The sequence below is a fragment of the Aythya fuligula genome, chromosome 27 (assembly GCF_009819795.1).
Source record: "Aythya fuligula isolate bAytFul2 chromosome 27, bAytFul2.pri, whole genome shotgun sequence".
NCBI lineage: Eukaryota > Metazoa > Chordata > Aves > Anseriformes > Anatidae > Aythya > Aythya fuligula.
The window spans coordinates 852,530-859,311 of NC_045585.1; positions in this window are offsets into that span (position 1 = coordinate 852,530).

Consider the following 6,782-nt stretch of genomic DNA (forward strand, 5'->3'; position numbering starts at 1 on the left):
GTCACTCCAGGCCCTGATAAAGACCCCCTCCCCAGCTTTCCTATAGGTTGCCTTTAAGTACAGGAAGGCTCTCAGCCTGGCACACAGTAAAACTGATGGCAGATCCTTCACTATATTATTTGAATTTCACGGAAATAGAACAGACTATCAACTTACTTAGGAGAAGTAATACAATTTCAGAACTATTCAAAACCAAAGGCGTTCCAAACTAAGTTTAAGTTCAGAGGAAATCCAAAGAAAAAAATAATTTTGAAACTAATAATCAGAGACCATAATCTTCTACAAATGATAGATTTTTCTCCTGTACCGGGTAATTTTGATCTGTCTTTAATGATCATCCAGACATGGATTTGACACCGAGTATCTTGCTTTGCCTCTGCATTAAGTCTTCTTCTCATGTGAGGTAAATGTCCTGCTTTTATGGGATGGGTCTAGGAGACATACGCGCTGTGTCTCATGATGCTTGGATATCATCTTAATTCTGTGTGAAGATGAAAGGTCTCACTGCTTCCTGAACAGGGAAGTGGATGTCTGCAGTTAAGAACCCTCCGTCTAATCTAGAAACGTGAAGGAAGGAGTTTGCTGGATTGCAAGTGACAGTGAAGAAAGCCACAGATGACATATCAAACTGATTAAAATGTTATTTAGCTCAGGGCATGGCTAATGATGTGGAGCTGGAATAGTTTGACGACTGTAATTACGCTCACTATCACTGTTACTTGTTTATAGGATGGTAATGCCTAAAGGTCCCACTGGAGCCTGAAACAAGGTTGTGCAGGGTGCTGCACGTGCATATCTCAGTAGCGCTTTGATAGCTAGTGATACAAACAGACAAAACAGAGAATAAAAGGAGAAACGGGGGGACAGAGATAAGATCTTCCTGCAGGTCATTTAGGGTATCAGCCATGAGTTCAGTGCATCCAGCTCTCTAGTGCTCTGCTGGCCCAGTGAGATGAATGGAAAACATTGCAGCCTTGGAAAAATAGTACTTCTTCTAATTCTTTGGCCAGTTTTGATGATTTAGGACTGCTTTATTTATTTATTTATTTATTTATTTATTTATTTATTTTTCTTTTCCCCATTTGTGCTGGAGAAGGTGAACTTTTTAAATACCTGTTCTGAATTCAAATATCATTTTCATTGTTATGTTTCTGTTTTGTTGGCACTATTCATAATGACTTCTACCCTTCTGTGGAAGCAAAAGCTTATCATACCATAAAACTGGAAAGGTCACAGAAAACTTCAGAGCTTTTGAAGAAAGCTGAGGAAAATCCATTCCCTGTTCTAGGCAGAGAGAGTGGCTGATTTCCAGACAGGTAAATGGGCAGGATAAGGCCACTTCATGTCCGCTGATGGCCAGTTGTATGGACTGCGAAGATAATGGACTACCAGCACAAGAGACAGTGCCAATAATCTAATCCAATACAATCTGTTTCAAGTGGTAGAGACCTGATACTCTATGACAATGTGAGGAAGACCAAACTGTCAGGCAAACTTTGAGATGATCATGTTCAGGATCTAAAACTCTTAAGACAAGTGTCAACACAGGAAGGGTGAAATAAAAGCATGAATGCCATACAAGTACTGAAAAATCTCAGGAAGTCTGGAAACCAGGGCAAATGGATGTAATAAGATGGTGCTTTGTGTTAGCAAGAAGCAGAGGATAAGGAAATGTTATGGGTCATCAATAGAGTGGTTTTGTGCAAATCGCTGCTAAAGAAAGACAGCCTTGCTAGCCTGCTCTTTGCTCTTAGCTCCAGTCTACAGTTGTCAGACACATAAACAATAATGGGAATAATGGGAGACTTCAACTTCCCAGCAAAAGATTGAAAGATGATTACCACTTATTCTCATACAGATATACTATGTGATGGATTTCTTCACAAAAGTGAAAAAATATAAGACCATTTTAGACTTGGCTCCTGTACGGGTTGAAATGTAGTAAGATTTGAATAAAGTCTGATCATGAGCTGACTTTTCTCATTTTACATTTCAAGACAGACAAAACCAGGCTTAGAATGAAGGTTTTGAGGCTTAGAAATGCAAACTTTGAAATCTGAGGCAATGAATAATTGAGTCTGACTAAGCATCTCTGGGACTTGAGTGCAGAGAAGGCAGAGTTAAAATTCAAAATTCAGATGGGAAAAAAGCAATGAGAGAAGGTACATTTCAGAGGTTAAAAACTGCAAAAATAAAGTACGAATGACCAAAAACCTCCTTCACATAGGAAATTAAACAGTAACAGTAAATGATACTTAAGCCACAGAACCCAGGGGGAACAAAGAGAACAAATTAGGACCATTGCATACTCGAGGCAAAAATAGATCAAAAGTTAATGATGTCTCAAATGCTGCAAATCTTATTTCCTGCATCTAACAGCAACAACAATGTGCTATTAAGGGCAGTGACAGGATTCCCATTGCAAATGAGGGTAGGGCAGTAGGCACAACATCATCTGAGGTGAAATAAAAATCTATAGTGATTCAAGTGAAAAATGACAAGCTGATATCTACCTAGCCTATTAACAGCATTGGCACACAGAACAACAACTCAAGTAGGAAAAATACATAACAATTGTGCAAATCAGGGATAGTCCCCAGAATGGGAGAGTAACAAATATACTTCTGTCCAGGAGAATGTAAAGAGTGATCCAGACAAGTGCAGGCCTGTTAGTTTGACATCAACGCTGGGCAAAGCTTTGTAGCAAGAATAGATAAGACTAGGGAAGTAGCGGGTAATGTGGAATTTACAAGATAATTTATTAAAGCTAATTTGTTTCCAGAGAATTTAGTAGCTTGCCTTTGTAGGACCAGTGCTCCCCTACACAGGGGATGAACTACATCTATTTCACTTTCTGTGAGCTTCTGATACATTATCTATGGATTTGGGCTTTGGGGCTGCAAGTGAATCAAGGGAGTTTGCAATTGTTCACACTGTTCGAAGAGGGAATTACCAGCAAAGGAGAGGTTACCTGTAGTGATTCTCAGAGACAGTTCTGAAACTGCAGCTGCTAAGGAGGCAAAGACTCATGGAGAAATGTAGGCTGGAAGGGACCTCTGAAAACCCAACCTCCTATTCAGAGCAGAGATGACTTCAAATTTAGGTACGTTCAGTATGGACATGGTGGCCGAAGACTAAAAATTCCATACGAGCTTTGAGATTTCCAGGTGACATAAAGTTGGGAAGTACTACCGAGCCTGACAGAAGGATATCCCTTGTGATTGAAATGGTTCAGGTGAAGTGACATTTGAAACCATGAGCCAGAGATTCTCAACAAAGGGTGTTTTTATTGTTTTGTTTTGTTTTGTTTTGTTAGAACGGCTGAGGTCACTGGGCCTGTTCAGCCTGGAGAAGAGGAGGCTGAGGGGAGACCTCATCACAGTCTACAACTTCCTCGTAAGGGGGTGTCGAGAGGCAGAAGACCTTTTCTCCATTATCACCAGTGACAGGACCCGCGGGAACAGGGTTAAGCTGAGGCAGGGGAAATTTAGGCTTGACATCAGGAGGGGGTTCTTCACAGAGAGGGTGGTTGCACACTGGAACAGGCTCCCCAGGGAAGTGGTCACTGCACCGAGCCTGTCTGAATTTAAGAAGAGATTGGACTGTGCACTTAGTCACATGGTCTGAACTTTTGGGTAGACCTGTGCGGTGTCAGGAGTTGGACTTGATGATCCTTAAGGGTCCCTTCCAGCTCAGGATATTCTATGATTCTATGATTCTATATGGCAGTAAGGAGTTTAAAACAAACAATAGAACAACAAAACGCCATGTTCATGCACTGTTAACAGAAGAACTGAAAAAGTTAAGTGGTTATATGGTGTGTATGGCTATTTTATTTTATTTATTTATTTATTTATTTATTTTTCTCCAGTATAAATACACCTGACAGGGCAGCCCTGCCAAACATTTAAGACATGAGGCAAAATTCTGCCACTTGTATTCACATTGAACTTAGGAGGAAGTGTTCACAAGACAGAAGGAACAAGTTGCCTATTGTGTGGAAGGGAATTAAAGGACATCATTCTGCTCAGCCAGATGCCAGTTGAGAGAAAAATATGATGTCTCTGTGAAAATGCATTTCTTGAGTAAATATCAAGGAGAAATAGGAAATGTGTAAGTTGGGAGATACATCTGAAATGATGATTGCAGTTGGCTTATGAGGAACTTTGGACAGGAAATTGGTAGAAACTTCCCATTTTAAGAATAAAGTGCACCACAGATATGAAGTCAGCATTCACCTAAAGAGTAGAGGCCAACTCAGAGCCCCCACAACAAAGCAGTGGACAAACCAGAACACTAACATGTTGTGGTCTAGAGTCACACAGATATACATAATTGTACTATATCTAAACATCTGAGGGGTTCCTTTGAGAGGCGGAGGGCTTGTGCCCCATTTCCATTTCCACTCTCAGTGTCCCCTGCCTCAGAGAAAGATCCGAGCTGCTGGCTTCCGTGCCCTCTGATGCCAGGCTACCAGAGCAGGTATCCCAGCATCGCAGCAAACAGGTGACAATTTGAGTGCCACAGCAGTCCTCATTGTGAGCTGGAAACTCAGGGCACTTGTGGCCACCCACCTTTGTGAGCTCCAAGGCTGACAGTGACTCTCTGCTGAGCTCCCACGGCTCTCAGGCGTCCCGGTGGCAGAGCTTACGGCGCTAAGCTGACTGCCAGGAGAAAAGGCTCCCGTGAAATGGCTGCTCCACAACGGCAGGAGCAAGGTCTGCTGGGCTGGGGGTTTGCAGGGGAGCTCGGCCTTGGGCCTGGCAACTGCGCCTGGAAGCCAGGGACGGCCTTGGTGTGCAGCTGGACACCTGGGCCTGAGAAAGCAAGGTCTCTTTCAAGACACTTGGCACCATCGTCACCCAGTGGCTGTCTCAGGGGGATGAGAGAAATGCACAGCATCTCTTCCTTCCCTGAAAAAGGGATGGATTTTGACCCAAAATGCAGCTCCTTTCTCTCAGAAGCATCACGTCCTCCTCTCTTTCTTGTATTTCGCTATGAATTTAGAAATCCTTGCAATCCCTGCAGCTGTGTCCCCTGCCAGCTTCTTGTGTGCCCCAAGCATCCTCGCTTGCAGGGCAGTAGAAGATGCAGAAAAGGCCTTGCCTTAGTGGAAGCACTGCCCTGCTGGAGCTCCAACATCCCTCTTAGCAGCACGCTGTAGCCCCCAAATGCCCCCGAAACGGCACATGCCAGCTACTGGGAAGGCAATGAGCTGGCTCAAGGTGAGCTACCCGCTCAAGGCCCAGGTGTCTGTGAGGCAGTGTTGGCAAGGAGTCCTGTTGTGTGAGTCTGTTCTTTGTGGGTGGCTGATACTGTCTTGGGCCCAGCTGCAAGGCCCGTCACAGGGGCTGGAGCGGCCACAGGGCCTGTCAGTGGGCTTGGAGTGGCTGCAGGGCTCATCAGTGGGCTTGGTGTGTCCGTAGGTCCCATCACAGCGCTGCAGTGGTCACAGGGCCTTTCATATTGGCTAGAGTGGCTGTAGGGCCCGTCACAGGTTTTGGAATAGCCCCAAGGCCCATCACTGGGCTTGCAGTCGCTGCAGAGCCCATCACTGGGCTTTGAGCAGCCGCAGGGCCGCTCTCAGGGTTGGATGAGATCCACAGGTGTTTTCTTCCTCTTGGAGGTGCTGAGGAGTATTGAATAGTCTTCAAAAGGCATAGGCCAGAGTGCAGAAAATGTGTAGCTGATGCTAGAACCAGTTACTTTTTCTTGTCCACTGCCTCCTCCTCATTCACTGCCTCCTCCTTGTCTACCGCATCCTCCTCGTCCCCCGCCTGCTAATCCTATTTCTCATTTTCCTCCTCCTTCTCCTCCTTCCCTGCCTCTTGCACCTCCAACACCTCCTCCACCTCCACTGCCTCTTCCTCCTTCTCCTTCTCCAGCCCCACTGACTATTCCTCCTCCACAGCCTCCTCCACCTCGGCAGAAACTTCCTGGCCAACTTCCTCTGCATGCTCCTTGCTAAGGCATGCTGGTAGCAATGATGGTGAGCCCAGAGATGTCAGGAGGAGTTGCCATGAACCAGGTGTGCCAAGGCGGCTTCTCTGGGAGGCTATGGTTGTGAGCGCTGCCCACCGCTCCTAATTCTAGTTCCATTTGTCACCCCACAGGACCATGGCACCGTGGCCCTGTAAGGTAGCAGCTGGCGGCTCCTATCATCTTGATGACGCTCTGTGATGCGCTGCTTGTTGCCTGGGTAGCGATTGTTAGCTCTTATGCAAATGGCTTGTCATCAATCAGGGGTGTGGCTGCTCCTCCCTATAAAAGGGCCAAAGGGGGGCAGTGGGAGCCAGAGTGTTGGAGAGGGGAGATGGGAGAAGGTGGAAACAGAAAAGGAGGAGGAGGAGGCATAGGTGGAAAAGGGGGAGTAAGAGGGGAAGGGGGGCAGTGGAGGAGGTAGCGGAGGAGGAGGTGGTGGAGGAGGAGGTGGTGGAGAAGATTGAGGAGGTGGCGGCATTTCTGGAAAAGGAGACTGATGAGTAGGAAGTGGTGACAAAAGAGGAGGCGAGCAAGGGCTAGGCAGAGGGACACGATGGAAGTGGAAGAGGAGAAGAAGGTGGTGGAGAAATAGTAGAATCTTAGAGGAGGAACTGGTGGCAAAAAGAAAAAAAAAAAGAGGAGGAGGTGGAGGAGGAGTAGGAGGTGGTAATGGAGGAGACCAAAAAAAAAAAAAAAAAAAAAAAACAAGAAGGAGGAGAAGGTGGCAGAGGAAGAAGTGGTAGAGGAGGAGGTGGAGGAGGAGGCGGAGGATGTGGAGGAGGTGGAGGTGGAGGAGGAGG